Source organism: Sciurus carolinensis, chromosome 11 (assembly GCF_902686445.1).
Source record: "Sciurus carolinensis chromosome 11, mSciCar1.2, whole genome shotgun sequence".
In the NCBI taxonomy this organism is placed as follows: domain Eukaryota; kingdom Metazoa; phylum Chordata; class Mammalia; order Rodentia; family Sciuridae; genus Sciurus; species Sciurus carolinensis.
Window position 1 is genome coordinate 51,903,365 of NC_062223.1, and position 21,243 is coordinate 51,924,607.

Below are 21,243 nucleotides of genomic sequence, written 5' to 3' on the forward strand. Positions count from 1 at the left end.
GTCTGCAACCACAACTAAAGGACAATTTATCCAAAATAACAAATACAGTCATAACTACTTTTTTTTTCATGGGCTTCTAATGATGGGATGTACTTCATTATCTCCTTAATCCAGATATGTACAAAATATTAAAAATACAGAAGAGTTTCTCTTCAAATGTATCATTTTTGAAATGGAACTGTTTTCAAAAATGTTATGCAGAGCTGGGAATGTATTTTAGACTACTCGCCTAGCATGTGCAAGGCCCTGAGTTTGATCCCCAACATAGTAATGTTTTTTGAGTTATACATCTTTCCATATGTAAAGTCTATTTTAATCTTTCTCTTGATAATCAGATCTGCTTTTAAAATTTTTTATTTATTCTTTTTAGATATACATGACAGTAGAGTTTATTTTGACATATTATACATAAATGGAGCATAACTTAGCTAAGTAGAATCATGTGAATTTTCACGGGTGGTATATTCACATATTAATACAGGAAAGTTATGTCAGATTCATTCTACTGTCTTTCCTATTCCTATTCCCCCTCCTTTCCTTTCATTTCCCTTTGTCTAAACCATAGATCTGCTTTAGAAAAATGAATTAATATGCTCAAATATAATGATGATATATTAACTCCTCTTTCTAATGATTTCGCATTAACATTTGTACAATGTTTATTTATTTGACAATTTGTCATTACAGAATATGTTAAAATTTTATATTTAAGACATCTCTATTATATGATGACTTTAATACCTTCAGGTATGCACTAAGATAAAATATGTTATCTATGCAAATAGTTTTATCTGTTGGTATAAATAACTAAGGAGTTCTCAACACCTCATTATGGTTCTTCTATATATGAGGGACCAATGATCCCATTCAGATATGCTTTCAGGGCTCCATACCTACTTTATTTATCACACATTCTGAGTAAAAAATGAGACTTGGTTCTTTGAATACTTATGCTGCCTCTTTGTTTAAAAAATTATATGTGAAACCTATTTATTGTATTGATCTTAAATTGTAGACTTTTTTTTGATAACTGTATGTCCTTATCATCACAGTAGTACTCCAATATAATTTTATTACACTCTACTGTTCCACCTTTGGTAACATATTCATGTAATTATCATATTGTTGAATTTATAATTGGCAGTGCATTTGGTATTCACCTGCTTCTTATGTCTGGAGGGGATCTTGCATAGGATGTCCTCCATTCACCATTTAAAAGTCACATTTTGAGAACAACAGAGACTTACACTCATTTAAAGATATTCAGAAATAAACCTAATTATCAGTAGCCACAACTGAACCAAATGTATCTGAAACCACATGTAAGAAGTGGTGGGGGAGGATCTTTTCAATGGAATCTCCCACTGTGGGTTTTTCTTAATCCCAATCACTTCAGAGGAGTGGAAGGCACAGCTAATGGAAGATGCATGCTGACTCTCAAACAACATATTAATATAACTATTTTTTTCTCATGGTATTTGATCACATTTTTAAATTTCAGGGACAGTTATTGTTCAATTAATGCATAGGCATTGGAAGTGTAGTCTCCACCCATTTTGCAAACATAATCAATCTGCCTCATTGTCACCATACATAGTGGTCCCCAACCTTACCCAAAACCAATACATCATTTTCACAAAAAACAAAACTCTTTCTTTTAAAAATAAATAAAAGAGTAATATAACTCAAAACATAATCAAACACATCTAGTCAAAATAAGAACAAGGCTTTCACTATAATATAAGTATAAATTCAATGTTATTGCATGAAATTAACACATTTCAATACATAAATTTTAGGCATGACAACTATTGAAAATCAAATGAAGTGACGAGAGGCATAGATATATACATAGTCATAAATACAACAATTTCTAATCCAGAGTATTATAATACTATTATATTAAGGACATAATTCTTACAAATGGTACTGTTATTTGTGACATGGGTTTATGACTTTTGAACAGTAATTTGTTAATTTATGCATAAGACTTTTTTTAAAAATTTAAAGTGCAGTTGCATGCATCTTTTACAAATTATTTTATGAAATAAATTTTATGTAAAAGTCTTGCAAAATACTTTCCATTAATCTATAAATACAGAATTATATAATTGTATTCTGGACTCAGGTAACCATATAAGAGATATGCATTCTCTATATGCATATAGAGACATGCATCTTTTACAAATTAGTTTATGAAATGATTATCTGGTAAGAATTTTAGCCTCTATGATTATCTGGTAAGAATTTTAAAGTCAGGCTGGGTATGGGATAACTCTTTGTTTACTTCTGTCCTGGGCGTTGTACCTTATACTCATGATGAAAACTATAACATTGCACCCCTCACTTTTTCCAAAACACAACTTGTGGGTCGTACCACCACTGTTAAGAACAATAATCTCTAGATCAATTTATCTGTGAGTAACCCACGTTCACTACAGTCTGATTATTGTAATTTTAACCAGTTAAAAAGTGTTTATCCAGAACAGGAGAAAATTACATCTGCTTTGTCCTTCTTATGTATCCTGAAGAATCTCTCACCATATTTGATAACCATTACTCAGCTGAGGTGGCACATTCTCTAGAAAAGTTCCCCGTAACTCTCTAATCTATATCTTATGTTCTTCCTCGGGGTTAGCGGGAGACTTTTTGGGCTCTTATACTTACTCTATAGTATTGAAATGATCAAATCAACCTCACCATTTTTGATGTGAAACTTCTCTGGAGATGGCAAATTGTTTAAGAGTCAGTTTGTTGTCCTCCATTAGTAGTCCCACAAGGGACAACTAAGTACCTAGCATATAGCATGTGTGTGTTTTTTGTTTTGTTTTGTTTTAGTACCAGGAATTGAATCCAGGGACACTTAACCACTGAAACACAATTCCAGCTCATTTTATTTTTTATTTTGAGACAAGGTCTTGCTAAGTTGCTTAGGGCTTCACTAAGTTGTTGAGGCTGGCTTTGAACTTGCGATCCTCCAGCTTCAGTTTCCCAAACTGCTGGGATTATAGAAGGGAACCACCACACCAGGCTGCATATGTTTTACATAATCATTTTTCTGCCACTAGTTTTCAAAGGAAGTTTGGTTACTTCTCAGTAGATTTCTTCATTTACATTAAAACAGTGCTTATAAGAGTTGCAATCCACATCTATTGTTATTTTGTTCTACTAAAGATTCAGGATGGTGAATGATGTAATGTGGCAGGTACACTGCCTGATGGTATTTGCCTTTAAATATCTACCCACTGCAGAGTCATTTTCCTGGCAATGGATTCTGCTTCTTCTCTTATTATTATATCCCTATGATTGTTATAGTGCTGTGCACTACTAGGTGAAAAAAAAGGGGCAAACAAAGAAGATTCTATGTACATCAGAATACACTTTTATGAAAAAGAGAAAAAAAAACATTTCTTCTTTAATTAAGGCCTCTCCATTCCACTCAGTAGGGGTGCAGAAATGAATGTGGAAATTGCCTTGAAGAAGCTCATGATCTCCTGGAGGAGGCTGACAGAAAATTCCCAGGTTCTGAAAGGAGCATATGATGTGAATGAACATCCAAACAGCACATGACTGATCTGAAAGTTTAGATGTGTGAAGACATCTGCAAAGTAAGAAAAACGAACTGAGGTCAAGGAAGAACATGTACACAAATTCTTGCCATAAGTTTATCATGCATGTACATAAGGGGCTTGTGTTAAGGATGAGTGATAAGACTGGAGAGATAGCATAGTAGGAAAGTCATATGATGTCCTCAATGATAGATTAAGGCGAATCTTTGAAAATATTGAATGGAATTAACATCATAATTTTTACACTATAGAAAGATCAGTACTGTGGATTCTAAATTCAGTTACATATCCAATATTGTCCTTTATGGGGAATCTGACCATTTAAACACAATGTTAATATAGAGAAGATAGAACTATTTATGTTTATTGGGTTCTTCATTTGGATCATATTCTAGTATACTTATTGTAGATGTGAATCTAACTTTTTACCTTGTCCCTTTTTATAGACATTGCCAACCTTGCTAAGAAGAATTGGAGTCTTTTGTTTTCTGATCCAATTAGGTCCTTATTTTGTTTCTGAGTCATTATTTCTTTTTTGTTTTCTACATAGGTGACTTTAAAAAAAAAAATAGCTAATTCTATGTGTTACCTAACCAGGAGTAGTGTATTGACACCTAAATTTTTCAAGATCACTATTAGTTTTTAAATAACTTCTGATTAATGATATCACTTCTCTTGTTTCTATTTAGATTATTAGATAGAGTTCTAAAATTTTAAAAATAATTCTGCCTATTAAATGATACAATTTTCCTTTCTTAACACATCAAAGGTAGTTTCAGGGAAAGAATAAATCTCAAACTGGGTGAATCAGGAATTAATGTTTACCCAGTCCTTAGCACTTCTCAAGTTTGTTTACTTAGGATGTCCTAAGGAAGATCATTTGATTAATTTGATTAAATATTATTCATACACACATTCTGCTTTAATCATATTAAGTCCGTGATTTAAAAGATTCTGATTTCTAGTTATCTAACAAAACACTATAAATTTCTCAATCATCCTTTTCGAAAACATTGACTGTAATTTTTGTATTCACATTAAAATATTGTTTAATGTTGACACATAAATCAAATGTAATAAGAATTTCTTTGACATCCTTTTTTATGTGCAAGAGAGTATCTGGGGCAATGTAAGTGCTACAGAGGTGAGCAAATCAAAATTCTGACCCTTACATATCTTATTTCATGCCAAAATAAGCATCATATGAATCACAATACAAGAAAATCATATACATCATCTTTATAATTGAATTAGTAAGTGTACATACTTTAAAATCATTCTTAGGAAGAATATATTTAACCCCCCAAAAACTTATCTGAATGTGATTAAACTAAAATTATACAGTATGCTGTGTGAAAAATGATTCTGCAGTTACACACAACTTGTCTGAAATGTGGCTCCACAATTTACTCATTCTCATCTGGGGCACTAACCATAGGAACAAGAAAAACAGTAGTTTTTGTCCTGTAGCTGATAAGGGTGTGGAGGTTATGGAGTTGATGCACAGAAAAAGTGTTCTGAAAAAAATAAAAAGGAAATAACCAATAATTAGTAACTGCCCTCATTCATAATTATCAGTACTATTTTATACAGCTTTCTCATTTATATTTATATTTCCTCACTTGTAAAAACTGCCCTAGAATATCTATTTTTTTTCATCCCCTGTACATTTCCATGGAGAACATGATCTTTATGCCCTGGATATAAATTTTTATTTTCTAGATTTTTTTTTTCTGAACAGCTTCCCATCATTGATTTGTGCTCAGTTCCATATTATTATATTTGTTTGCATGTTGTTATCATGAGTTTTTCAGTATGTTTATAGTACAAAGTCTCTTAAAAATTGAGGTCCTCAAAGATGCTATATTTTGAATAATGTTGAAAATTATGTCCTTCCCAAGATCAGATACAGTGTTCTTCACACAGGTTGTTCTTAAAGAAATTTCTGCTTAATACCTACAATCAAACTTGAAATATACCAAATACAAATTTGCTCATTTACAAATAGATAGTTATCAAAACAATGTCCCTTTCTCCCTTCCTTTTTTTTTCTTCTTATTTGTTTTAATGCTTGGGATCAAACTCAGGGCTTTACACACACCCCTGAGTTACACCTCCAACCCATCAAATGAAACATTACTTTCATGTTCATAACTGGGCCATAATAAGCCTTAGTGCTATGCAGAACTCAAGTTTAACAAAAATAAAACAAAAACAAACATAAAATGCACATACAAAAAAAGAAAAAAAATTTGTGGTCATATCTCCTAATAGTGTATTTGCCTAGAACACTTCAGTGAGTTAGTGATACAGCTCCTTCAAAACATAAAACTAGATTTTATTGAAACTTCCTAAAGATACATAAAAAATCAAATCATTTCCTATTATTTGGGATGCTCTTTTATAAGAATAACATTGATTATTTCTATACATGGAAAAATTTATATTAATAAATTCCTAATATTTAGTGTTAGTCCCAGGAGTCTGATATGAGAACTTCACATTTTGTACAATCTTTAGAGAAAATGATCACATTTCCATGTTCAGGCCAAGTTTATGTTGATTAAGATCTGGTTCTTCCTTAAAAAAAAACATAGTAAATACAATTCCTTTCCTTGAATTGTACACCATTTATTGCAGAGCAACTTGGATTTAGTTAACTGTGAGATTTGAACAACTAAATTATTCTACCTTCACCACTGCTTTTAGCTTGAGCCTGAGCAGGGTGAGCAGGAAGTTTTAATCGGAACTGCTTAGCATTTTCCATTGAAAAATTAGTTCAGGGATAAGGATGAATAATATTTGGAAAGTCATCTGACAGTAAAATCAAGATGCACTTTAGTCTCACACTTATCTATCATGCCCATCTTCTTGAACAAGGATTTGCTCACTCTTATCTGTATGGTTTTTGTTCATAAACTTAAATCACACAGTACCATTTGATTTTCCTGCTCTAGACCCTCCTAAACTAAGTAATATTATTGCAGTGTTATGGTTTGGATGTGAGATGTCTCCCAAAAGCTCATGTGTGAGACAATGCAAGAAGATTCAGAGGAGAAATGGTTGGGTTTTGAGAGTCTTAACCCAATCAGTGAATTAATCCCCTGATAGGGATTAACTGAGTGGTAACTGAAGGTCAGCAGGTTGTAGTTGGAGGAAGTGGGTATTGTGGTTTTGGGGTACATCTTTTGTAACTGGTGAGTGGAGTCTCTGTTTTCTGATGATCATGTGAACTTCTTCCCTCTGCCATGATGTTCTGCCTCACCTCGAGCCCCAAGGAATGGAGCTGGCTATCCATGGACTGAGACCTCTGAAACCATGAGTCCCCAAATAAAATCTTCCTCCTCTAGAATTGTTTTGGTCGGGTCTTTTAGTCACAGCAGTGAAAAAGCTGACTAAAATCTGCAGTTATTGCACCAAGTAATTATGTATTTTGTGAGAGGAAAGTGACTGCCTTTTGGAAATATGTCATGTTACATAAATTGTCTCTTTGGAAAGTTAGTGCCACCCATCTGAACCTTCTGCATATGAATACTTTAGTTTTGGTACAAGGAACTGAATCCTGGGGTGCTTTATCACTGATCCACTTCCTTATCCCTTTTTATTTTTAATTTTAAACGGGGTTTCACTAAGTTGCAGGGGGTTTGCTAAATTGCCTAGTTTGGCATTGTATTTGCAATTCTCATGCCTCAGTCTTCTGAGTTGCGGGGATTACAAGTGGGTGCCACTGCACTCAACTGAATATTTTAATGTTTGGGTAACATCCTTTGTCTATCTGTAGCATTAGATATGATGATTTCTGATATGAAAATATATGAGATATTCCATGCTTAATAGTGCCATTCTGCATCTCTACCCTAACTTATAATAGCAACTAAAATGTCCCGTTAAAGTTTTATGTTTTTATTTATCATTAAATTATACTGTGCATTATCTTTAAATCATTTATCTGTCAGGGGTCACTGAGTATTTATACAAATCAGGTATAAAGACAAAAGTAACATATTGACATAACAAATGTCACTTGCTATTAGAACATAGATATAAAAGGTATGATAACTCTAAATTTCAATTCATGGTAAATATCACTATTTAAAATAGAGTATATTGGATTATCATTCAAGGTACATATTCTCTGAGGAATTATTTAGGAAAATATTTGAAAGGTAAAGCAAAAATAAACGGTTAGTGTAGCATCATTAAATTATAACATCTTCATTTTTATAAAACTTATTTTTCTAAGTCATTTAAAGCAGGCTTGTTTAAATAGAATTTACATAATACAATGACTGATTCTTTGAAGTGTGAAATTTATTGGTCTTGTAGTATATTCACAGTTATAAACTATCAGAAAAAAATTTAAAAATATTTTCATATTTACAAAATAAACTTCATATCCTCCAAAGAAGTTAGTAGTTTAGCTCTTGGTGCAGGGCATAGGGGGACCCTCACTAGTGTGTTGCTGAGCCTACTAGAGTAAGAGATGAATATATCATATATCCAAGGTGTGTGAAATATTGGACCTAGAAGAATAGAAAAATTTGATGACAATTTCTAAGTGTTATTTACCTACCAGAAGAAGAAAATGAAAAGCAGAAGTTTGAGTAAAAGGCAATTAAATGAAGACATAAAATTTGGAGGGTCCCTTTGATCTATTGTGGAAGGATAGAAATTCAAGAGCAGGAATTAATAGTCAAACTGAACATCCTCTGAATATTCTGAGTTTGCAATTATGACTCACCTCCTTAGGAAATGAGAGCAACAATCTCCTCCTTATTAGAAGAAAATAAAAAGAACTCTTCCCAGAAAACAAGTTCTTCTCTCCTTCAGTTCTTACCTCTCCCTGTCTTGTGTACTAGGCCTAGAAATCAGGATAAGCCATAGAAAAACCTAATGTAAAATATGGTGGGCCGTATATCATGGAGAAATAATTATAATATTCCAAATGAACTGCAAGACCTAACCAGCAGGGATAACACTTTATATTCCATCACTACCCAACAATATAGACTATCATTGTATTTGCACACAAATCTGTATTATCCATCCATTTAGGTCAAATTATATTGTACTAATAACAATGACTCTATAGTTTTAGAACTGAATTGCTTGTTTTGCATTATCAAAAATAACTCAAAAACTTTCAAGCAAAATTAGCTATAAATATTTTAAGCCAGCATGTTTATTTGTGATTGAATTTAAATCTGATTAACATTAATCTTCTAAGCAAGTTGATTTAATCACTACTGGCATGTAAGGTGAAGTCACATTTTACCCATTAAAAATTAAAAGTTTCAAAGTATTATGCTATACTATAGTTACAATAATTTTCAAAATCATTTTCATGAGTGAAGGAGTAATAAATAAAGCTAAATATTATAGAAAAAGCCTGAAATTAAGGAAAACAGTTGGATGAGGGTTTCTGAGGATGAGGGAGATTAGGACAGTATGCTTCTCAAGCTCAGGCCTTACATAAAAGGTGGGGACCTTTTCTCTTATAAAAAAAGAAATAAAAAAAAGGTTGGTTTAGTGTTTGGTAAGTTTTGCTACCGATTAATTAATGTTTCTCAAAACTGAAGGGGTAAGAGCATTAAGCCTAATGATGAATAATTAAGAATCTGACATCAGGCATACAAAATTTAGGCTTGGTATTCAGTACTTAGGAATTTTTTGATCTTTTATATGTTACTTCAATACATTTTGCCTCAGCTTCTTAGCTGTAAAATAGGAATAACAATTGAATATAGCTCATAAATCTATAACGAGGATTAAATAAATTAGCATAAGACCTCACACATAATACATGCACTGAAAAATCTAGCTCTAACGAAAATATTTCTGTATAAAATAGGAGGAAATATCATCTGTTTTAATAGCTAAGGTGATAACAGGTATTTGATCAATTTGAAAAAGACTTGAAATATCAACTTGTGTATGATGGTAGTGGGTCGAGAGAAAGATTGTAGTACTGACATTACTTAGGATTCTGGGAGTATGATTGATGGACATTTGGCTGCTTTGATTATTGTTTATAAATTTCTTTAGACATTGCACCAACTTTTTTACTGAATCGAGACTTCCCCCACACAGTCCCTCCCTACCCTACCCTATTCATTAGAAATAGCTATCATGGAAAGCTAGGAAACAAACAGACCAGAGAAGGACACTTTTCCAGGCAGAGTTTGAATATTACCTGATGTTGGTCACCATAAATTCATAATGGATTAAACTAATCCCCAATCCTCATAGTAAAATATAGTGAATGAAGGCATTGAGAAAAAATACATAATTTGATTTGCCTGGAGCTGAGTTTCAGTAGATAAGTTAAGGGTTTGAAGAGTTTGGGTCAAAAGGATAATAGTACAGAAAGAGGGTATCACTGAACCAAAAACCATGTATGGGTGAAGTGCAAAACAAATTAAAGGACATACGAAGACTCTATGTTAGAGAATAGCTGCATCTACTTCCCAACAAAATTGTGAATTATAGAGATGTGGGTGGAAAATTAAGAGTAAATATAAGTGCAAGGAGCAAAGTCCCAAAAACTAAGGTTTCGGTTTCTCTCAGAATACAAGTGGATTTTGTCATAGCCACAGTAGTCAGAAAGTATGAAAGTCCCAGGGACAAGAAATGGGTCATTAATCAGTCATCAGCAGAGTCAGGCAAGTAGTGGTCCAAGGAAGGTCCACCTAAAATTATTATAGTGGGGTGAGACAAAGTTAGGGGTCCAAAAACATATGGCCACCCTATTTATCCTATTCCTCATCAAATTATGAAAAACACGGAGTGACAATGCTGCAAGGGAAAAAAGTACTAATTTATAACATATTACATAAATAACATAACTTGTGAAAATGTAAATCAGTGATTTTTTTATAATACAAATTTAGGAATATGATTTTATAGACAAATCTTCCACTCCTAGTAGGCTTTCTTTCCAAATACAGTTTCAAAATAGAGGCAAAGGATTCTACTGTGAATTGTTCTCAGATCATTGGAGGGGTTTTTTTGTATCAAAATATTACAAATACATATTCTTATGTTTATATTGTTTCTGCAGTGTTCTATTACCCTACTTCTTCCATTTTGTCCTTTGGTCAAATACTGTAGTAACAAAATTTCAAGGACATTTGTCCTGACAAGTTTGTTATGTTCGGGACTAAATGTACACACATGAGCCAGCACCACATGACTCTGCTTTCACAAAAATAATGGAATTAATTGATGGAGAAGGTTTGGATATAGGACAAACACTGAATGAATCAAAACATTTCAATTTTCAGATGTATAGTGAAAGAAGATTTGAACTTCCCTTACAAGTTTATTCAAAATAATTTTAAATGATGAACAAAATTGTGTGTGTGTGTGTGTGTTCAGGACAACAGATGTTCCATTGCTTTATCCTTAGTCTTGAGTGTCATAAAGAGAATTTTGAATAATGGAAAAAAATAAATTCCCTAAAACTGTCTCAACAGGCTCTTTAGTCAGTGATCAATTAAGCTCATAATAGTTCAAGGTCAGAGTGATCTTCCTGTCCACATCAAATTTTCTGCTCCTTTATGTACTGTATTTATCACCATTTTCATTTATGTGCTTTCTGATTGATTTTTGTGGCAAATTTTTAACGCCTTTTTTCACCTCTAAGTGATAGGTGCTTGCTTGCTTTTCAAGAATTGTTATATTTCAAGCACTGTCATTATAGGATACATTTTCGTAGTTGTTTAGAATGTAGAATTGTTTAAAAGATAACCAAAAATCTTTCTATTAGAGCATTATACAGGGATTCATTTCTTTAGACATAAAGGATAAGAATAACATATTTTGCAATCTAAAGGAAAATTTTTTGAATCTTCCTGATAAATAAACATGACTCTGCCAAGTGCTTCTGCCATGTGCCTTTGAAACTCTTTGAACTTCAGTGTCCTGTAATTCTTTACAAATGAGGATACCATAGTATCAAACAAACTGAGAGCGAGAGAAGAATGGAGGAACTTTAGATTTTGTAGAAGGAAATGAGAGGGAAGGGGGATATGAAAAATCATGGGATGAGACAGACATCATTACCCTATGTACACGTATGATTACACAAATGTTATGAATCTACATCATGTACAACCATAAAAACAAAATGATGTAGCCCATCTGTGAATAATGAGTCAAAACGTAGTGTGTAAAAAATAAAAAATGAACAAATAATTAAAAATCATCCATCACAATGAGTGATAAGATCCAATTTATATTTAATGTTTACCAATCTTCTTCTCAACTTTAGTAGGTAGCAGGTATTATAATCTCAGCAGTCCAGAGAAAATAACAGAAAATCAGAAATATTGGGTAAGTTGCCAAAACTTACAAGGCTAATATGCACCACCTCAGGGAACTAAATCTACATTCATATGCTATAAAACTTGAACATTTTGGCACTTTTTAATGTGTTATATGGAGATGTACTCATGCTAAATCCCCAAGAAATATTTTCCAAGATACAACACCACAATTTCCAGTTACCTCCTTTGGAAATTTAAGTGTCACACCCATACACACACACTCAAAAAAAAAAAAAAAAATAGCAGAGAACGTTTGTCTCAAAAATTCTAAAAAAATGAAAATAAATTAGACTCCAAATTATGTTGATTAGTTCATCCCATCATGAAAGTTCATTTCATAATGCAAACTGCTGTCAGTGTTACATGTAGAGGGGTGACCAAGGATGGATGCATCCCTATCCTCTTGGAACTTGAAATCTATTGAGAAAGTCACACAATCTTCATGTGATCAATTTTAGGGTAGATGTCAAAAATAGTAACAAAATATGAGAGACTACAGAGATGGATGCAATCGAAATTTCCTAGAGGTGGTGATATTCGAAGCTGATACTGAAAGATGTGGATGGGATAGTGAGATTCCTATGATGGGTTTCTTATCATACATTAGAAAGAGACGGTAAAAGAATGAATGTGGCTGGTGCTGAGTTAAGAGATTAGGAAAAGTGCTAGATCAAGAGACTCAGGGTCAGAGAGAGATTGCAGAGGCATTGGCTCTGTATAATGTCTGGAAGGCAGACACCATTTTATGAGTGATTTTATGTACATCACTTAAATTCATTATCATCTTTATATGAGTTCCTGAGCAAGAATTAGCACACACTGTAATAAATGCAATGCTCAGAATTTTTTTTTTAAAAAAAACAGAATAAACTATGTTAGTTTTCATAAGTCCAAAAGTTTGGAAGCAATCAGACTTTCTTTTTCAATTTGTGCTTTTTCCCTAGTTACATCTTGAGGTCTACATATGTCATGGATATAGTACAATACATGGAGCCTGGACATTACAAGTGAAAGGCAAAATTTAAGATTCCAAAAAGACTTTAGAGAGTAGGTCACTTGAACATAGAACAATTTAAAATGGAAGGTTAAACATATGTGAACATTAATTTTCTTACTTGCAGATGTCAGTAATCTAAATGTTATATTTTACTTGTGTTTTTCTATATCTTGCATACCCTTTATAATAAGCATATGCTGATATCAAAAGAAAATCATCAAAATAATCAGTTTGGTGTTCATGTTTCTGTGTTTTAAATATTAAAGAAAAAATCAGAGAAAATATCAGAGAAAGGTAAGAATTTTAAAGGAGTAGTTTAAATATCTAGATGAGGTAGCGGAAAATATCTGGTAATTTACAACCATTACCAGCAACAGCACATTCATTGTTACCATAGCAACTGGTACAAATTATTAAGAATCCAACACATACCCAGGACTGTGTTTTGTGTATGTGTATATGTGTTTTATGTGTGTATATGTAAACATATGCTTTCGTATATATTTTCCACATATAATCCATGAACAACATCTCAGAGTCTTTATTTTTATTTACCTTCCAAATATGAATAAACTCATCTTGGGGAATGTTTGTGCAAATTTTCAAGACATAAAACTACCAAATATACATGCATGTAAATATATGATTGTAATAAATATATATTATATATATGTCTACTATAACTCAGATCAATATGATTTCAGTGCTCATAATATAAGTCTTACATTTTGTTTTAACAATGAAGACACAAGTTGAGCAAGCTTCAGAAGATTTTGCACACTTCCAGTTCCAGTCTGTCCTGAAGTCTGCCTTCTGCCATCACATACTGTTTTCTCTGTAATTTCATGCTTAGTTATGTTATTCCTTATCCTAAAAACAGGACATGAGGTTGGAAAGAATGTTTATCCTTCTACCCATTTGAAAGATATTAAATGTTACTCAATGATTGGCTAGAGCAGCTGATCCATAGTAAGTCAGTAACTAGATCTCACCTTACAATTACATGCTATGTGTTTTCCAAATTTTATATTAAGTACCTTTGTTTGTCATTACAGATAGAAGAAGGTGATATTAAAAATACATATGTTTGATTTAGTTACTCTTGAATTGCTGCATCACCTTGTCCTTGCAGTGTTTTGTTAAGGAGGTGACGTAACACTCTACTCCTCAGATTCCTTATTATTAAAACAAGCACAGTGATATTACCTAATATTTTTATTGCCATACGTTACTTCAAGTGGATGCTTGTTGGCATTCAAGGCATGTGATTGTTTCATTATTTTATCTTGAATATTACAAAAATCTATTTCTTTTAGAATTTCCATTATTTTTACACAAAATAATTTTAGTTTCTAGTGAGTCTTTACATTTAAGTATCAGAATTAAGAGAAAAATGGAGAAATCCCAGTGTGATCTAAAAGTTGGAGGAATATCAATTTTGCCATGTCTGTAGCTTTAATAAACTAGGTAGAAAATTCTCCCTTGACAAGTATTTTCCCCTTACAACTGCTGTTAGCACATTTAGGATGGACATTAAAACTGCTTCATTAACAGATTAATTTATGAATATATTTACATGGTGGTAAGAACACTTAACATGGAATCTATCCTCCTGACACATTTTCAAGTGTACAAAACAGTATCATGGAAGCACAATGTTGTACAGAAGTCTAGCACTTGTGTAACTAAACTCTGCACCCATTGGACAATAATCTCTCTCCCACTTCCCCTTCCCTGCATCCATGGCAGCCATCATGCAATCTCTCCTGCTATGCAAGTAGAGTCATGTAGTATTTGTTCTTCTCTGCTTGCTCGTCTTATTTAGCATAATCTCTCACAAGTTCATCCCAGAATTTTCTTCCTCTTAAGGCTCAAAACATTTCATTGCATGTTTACAACACATTTGTATGCATTCATTGATTTATAGACACTTGAATTTTCCCCAATATCTTTTTTCCACATCTTTATTTTTTGCATTTAGTGCATCTATATATTTGCATATATTGTTGCATTATAGCTGTACATATTGATGGGATTTATTGTTACATACTCATACATTTACACAGCATGACAATATAATTTGCCCAATATCACTTCCCAGAACTTTACCTCTCCCAATATCTTACTATTGTGAATAATACTGCAATGAACACAGGAATGCATCAATCTCTTTGAGATTCTGATTTCAGTTATTTTGGATGTTTACCCAGAAGTGGTATTGTTGAATCAGAAGGTAATTATGCTTTTAATTATATTTTGAGGGATCTTCATATTGTTTATCATAACCCTACAAATTTATATTCCCACTAGTAGTGTGAAAGAATTATATTTTCTTCACATTCTCACTACCTTTAATTATCTACTGTAAAACAATATAGTACTGGCATTTAAATAGACATGGAGACCTAAGGAACAAAATAAAAAAACCAGAAATAAACCTGAATATATGCAGTCAACATACCTTCAATTAGAGTTTTAAGAATGCACACTGGGGAAGGAATAGAATCTTCACCAAATAGTGCTTAGGAAAGTAGATAACCACATGCATAAGAACATTTGTTTTATAATACATATAAAAATCAACTCAACATGTAAAGACTGAAATGTAAGACCTAAACTCTAAATTACGTAGAAGAAAATGTTGGAGGGGTAGAGCTTCATGACTTTGTTGTTAGCAATGATTTCTTAGATAGAACACCAAACACACACACACACACACACACACAAAGGAAAAACATAAATAGGTAAATGGTAATACAGCAAACTAAGAAACTTCTCCGTAACAACAATAAAAACACAGTTAAAAAAAAAAGCAGTCTAAAGGAGAAAGTATTTACAGTAAATGTATGAAGAGTTAGTATCCAAAGTACATAAGGCACTCCTACAACTCAATTTAATAACTTCAATTAAAACCCAATTTTAAATATAGATTTAGGACATAAATAGATCTCTCTCCAAAGAAGATATACAGATGCCCAACAGTTATAGGAAAAAATGCTGAATGTCACCATAAGGGAAATTGAGATCACAGGTAGAAGTGTCCTCACCTCTTTTTTTAATTTATTAATAAATTAGTTTATTTATTATTGTAATTAGATTTTCACAAAGTTTTCTTTTCACTGTCTGTCGTTCTGTTAATTTGAAATTATAGTTACAAGCAAAAGTTGGTTGCCTAGGGAACAATAGCTGCATATTCAGTTGAACAGAAATAAAAGAATATCTGTCTTAAAATGCAAGATTTTGAGACTTTGCCTTGCAATTTTAAAAGAAAATTTAACTTCAAAATAAAATAGTACTTTTGCTGTTTGACTTTAAGTTTTGGAATGTTTTAAGTGCAACATCAACTCCTTAAAGAAAAAGTGATAGGATCTATGATATGTCTCCCTTTCAAGAGGGAATTTGGATTACAATAAACATGAAAATCATGTATCAGTCTTCTGTAGAAGATTCTTCACCATACTTTATCCAACATTTATTCACTGTCCTAATGTATGGTTTTGAAGAATCCTGATAAGTATTTCTCCTCAGCAGCCTCACCTTCCCACATCATGGAAGTATAGGTTCACACATATACGTAACATGATAGAAAATAGGATATAGTAAATTATATTTCTAAATTTTGATTCTAAGTTTTCTTGTTGATACTAGTAGATAAGTATGCAGGCAGTAATACTACTCAAAGAGATGCAGAAAGCAAAAACTATATTCAAAGGTTTGGGAGATGGTTGAGGGAAAACAAAAGTGATGATCAGTATTAACAGAATTAATCACCTAGAATCACCTCGTTAAGATACATTTATTTTACTCAACTGAATTATTTAAAGTGTTTCCCTAAATGATGATATGATCACACTTAGCACCCCTGGTTCAGTTCTTCTCTAGAACTTCTCAGTTCTGTCTCCTAGAGGCAGGGACATGTTCATCTATAATCATCTGCTTGTGTTGATAACACTTCCCAGGGGACCTTCTAAAGATGTGACAAGGCTCGAGGTTCTACAAACACCCCACACTATGGCAGTCCTTTACTGTGGTAGTATGTACACTCTGACCTTTCACTATGTGCAAATATGGCATTGGTTCAACATGAAACAGGAGTTCTTAGTGTTTTCTGACCCATCAGAATTATCCCAGAGTTCTCCTGGTAAGCCTGGTTACTCAGTGGGGATCTTATTATCTTGTCTTTTGGCCCGTGGAATGATGTCCCTTCAAGTGGATGGCAAATTACAAAAGATAACCATGCAGACAAATAATGCTCAGCATGTACAACAAAAAGTGGGGCATTTCAGAAAGCAGGATGAGAAAAGAATGGGATCTTTTTTTTTATTGTAAACAAATGGGGTACATCTTGTTTCTCTGTTTGTACATGAAGTAGAGGCATACCATTTGTGTAATCATACATTTACATAGGGTAATAGTTTTTGACTCATTCTGTTATGTTTTCCCTTCTCCCCCACCTGTCCTACCCCTCTTTTTCTCTATACAGTCCTTCCTTCCTCCATTCTTGCCACCCTCCTACCCCCCATAAGGTAACATCATCTGCTTATCAGCGAGATCATTCATTCTTTGGTTTTCTGAGATTGGCTTATCTCACTTAGCACAATATTCTCCAACTGCATCCATTTGCCTGCAAATGCCATAATTTTATTATTCTTTATGGCTGAGTAATATTCCATTGTATAAATATACCACAGTTTCTTTATCCATTCATCAACTGAAGGGCATCTAGGTTGGTTCCACAATCTAGCTATTGTAAATTCAGCAGCTATGAACATTGATGTGGCTGCATCTTTGTAGTATGCTGATTTTAAGTCCTTTGGGTATAGGCCAAGGAGTGGGATAGCTGGGTCAAATGGTGGTTCCATTCCAAGCTTTCTGAGGAGTCTCCACACTGCTTTCCAGAGTGGCTGCACTAATTTGCAACCCCACCAGCAATGTATGAGTGTACCTTTTTCCCCACATCCTCGCCAACACCTATTGTTGCTTGTATTCTTGATAATCGCCATTATAATTGGAGTGAGATGGAATCTTAGGGTAGTTTTGATTTGCATTTCTCTTATTACTAGGGATGTTGAACATTTTTTTATATGTCTGTTGATTGCTTGTAGATCTTCTTCTGTGAAGTGTCTGTTCATTTACTTTGCCCATTTGTTGATTGAATTATTTGTATTCTTGGTGTAGCGTTTTTTGAGCTCTTTATAGATTCTGGAAATTAGTGCTCTATCTGAAGTATGATTGGCAAAGATATTCTCCCACTCTGTAGGCTCTCTCTTCACATTACTGAGAGTTTTCTTTGCTGAGAGAAAGTTTTTTAGTTTGAATCTATTCCCGTTATTGATTCTTGCTTTTATTTCTTGTGCTATGGGAGTCCTGTTCTTGGATAGGCAGAATTAATATTGTCAAAATGGCCATACTACCAAAATTGCTATACAGATTCAATGCAATTCCAATTAAAATCCCAATGACGTACTTCACAGAAATACAGCAAGCAATCATGAAATTCATCTGGAAGAATAAGAAACCCAGAATAGCTAAAGCAGTTCTTAGCAGGAAGAGTGAAGCAGAGGGTATTGCAATACCAGAATTTCAACTACACTACAAAGCAATATAACAAAAACAGCATGGTATTGGTACCAAAATAGACAGGTAAATCAATGGTGCAGAATAGAGGACACAGACACAAACCCAAATCAATACAATTTTCTCATACTAAACAAAGGTGCCAAAAATATGCAATGGAGAAAAGATAGCCTCTTCAACAAATGGTGCTGGGAAAACTGGAAATCCATATGCAGCAGAATGAAACTAAACCCCTATCTCTCACCTTGCACAAAACTCAACTCAAAATGGATCAAGGATCTCGGAATCAGACCAGACACCCTGTATCTTATAGAAGAAAAAGTACGTCCAAGTCTTCAACATGTCGGCTTAAGAATGGAATCTTTAATACATAAAACTAAGTTGTCTAGTACAACTTCTTGGTCTCTGAGGACTAGAAACAGTGACAGAAATGTTTTATTTAGAGACATGCTTTCAGAAAAAGTCACCAATGTTAGCTGATGTCTTCAAACTTCAAGATGATAAGGTATAACTTGTTCATTTATTTTTACAGTTTAAAAATAATTTTTCATCCTCTTTTCTGAGATGTCCCCTCTCTAATTCCCCCCACTATTATTGTTCTATGAGTAAATTGAGCCTCAGGCAGATCAAGGTAGAGAGGTATAAACATAGGTATTACCAACCCTTGGTTGATGAATCCATGGATAAAATGTCATTGATTACAAGATGACCTTCCTCTTGTGTTTCAATTTTCATCTCTTACTCTCTGATTCCTTTTCTACTAATTTTTCTCTCTTTTTATAATATCATTTAATTTTCAGATGTATGGGGAAGCACAGGACTTTTGTTTGGATAGCTATTCGTTCCTAATTTTCTATTTTCAATCATTTGCACCATGTAAGACTTTGACCATCATGTTATATGAACTTTTTATGCATTTGTCACAACTTGAATAACAATAGTGGACTTACAAGTGTGAAGGACTCTCAGGAGATAATGTATCATGGTTTCTGGTACCGTAGAGACAAACCTGATTTCCATTCCTTTTCCAGTTTGTGTTTGCATGTGTCTTTCTGTGTTAGAGTCTCCTGAAAGTCACAAATTAATTTATATCATCAGTTAATCACTTTTAACAAAAATTCCTAAATTTTCTGATGATTACTGAATAGGTACTTACACTTTTCAAAACACTTGATTTAATGAACCAACATAATTGATGTCATCATTGTATTAGTAGCAACTATAATCAAAGGACATGCCAAGTCATTTTATGAGAATTATCTCAATATTTAAACTGTTTCAGCTGTATTCTTATCTGAATGTAGCAGTCAAATGAAAATGAAGAATGTGGGTTTCTACATATCACAGAAAACTTTGGACCTTTGGTTTCTTTGGTTTCTTACTTCACTTAGCAATGTGGTCTCCAGATCCATACATTTGCTGGCAAATGTCATAAAGTCATCCTTCTTCATGGCTGAGGAATACTCCATTGTGTATAGATACATTTTATTTATCAATTCATCTGTTGAAGGACAACTAGATTGGTTCTGTGATTTAAGTACTGTGAATTTAGTTTCTATAAACAATACAGTAAGTAGAGTGGGAGAAGAAGGATATAAATTCAGCATATTAGACAATGGGGAACAGATAGAAGGGAAAGAAGAAAAGGAAAGAAACTGGAATGAATTTGACATAATTTTCCCATGTACATATATGAAAATAATACAATGAATCCCACTATAGTATATTCATAAGTATGTGATCCTAACTATAATGAAATATATTCCATGCTTCTCTGTGTGTGTGTGCACATGTGTGTGCATGTGTTTATATATATGTATATATAAAAACTTATATATATATATATATATATATTAAATGGATTCTGCTGTCATGTATAACTATAAAGAACCAACAGGTTAAAAAAATAGTACAATGATTTTCCCTATCAATCTATCAATGTTACTTTAGCTGTATCCTACATGTTTTGATTTGTTTCATCTTTTGAAATGCATTGCTTTTAGCATTTAAGATTTTATTTATTGTTGTTCCTTTGTTGTATGCAAAATTTTTCCTGCTACTGTCTATATTTGTAGTTTTATTTTTATTACTAGTCTGAGCAATAAGAAAAAAAAGAAAGCAAATGAAGAACAACTTAAGTCAAGGACTAGCAACTGATAAAGACAGGAGTTGATTGCTTTGGATGTTCCTTTAAATCCTGTTTTAACAATTAATGCTTAAAAGAAATAATAATGCTACACTCAAAGATCACAATAAGGGTTTTGGTGTTGAAAACTGGCTATATAGCTTCATGCTTCTGAAACATCACACTACTGGTAGTTGAGCATTGGAAGACAGTTAAAACACAGAGTCTGTTCTACTGAGACATAATCTGTTTTGATTACTGATAGATATTGGAGAGTAGATAGAAGAAAATTCATCTAAAAATACAGTGCTTCCCTCAAACATAAATTTGTTACATTTGCAAAGATTAGGTGGTAATGAATGGAAATAGAAGCTACCCTAAGAACTGCATCATGAAAGCCTGGGTAGCTTATCCAACAGTATTTATGTCCTGATTTTCACTGTAAGAATTAGGTGCATGAAAATTTGTGAGAGGTCAGGAACATGAAACCCAATTCAAGTTTATGTCTACTGTAGGTACCTCTTTGAGGATAACTGTTCATATATATGAGCCAAAATGTCTGATTTTCCATTGTTGATTATTAAAAATTCTCATTTTTTTCATGCTACCTGTATTAGTTGAGAACAGGATAAAAGAAACTTATTGGTG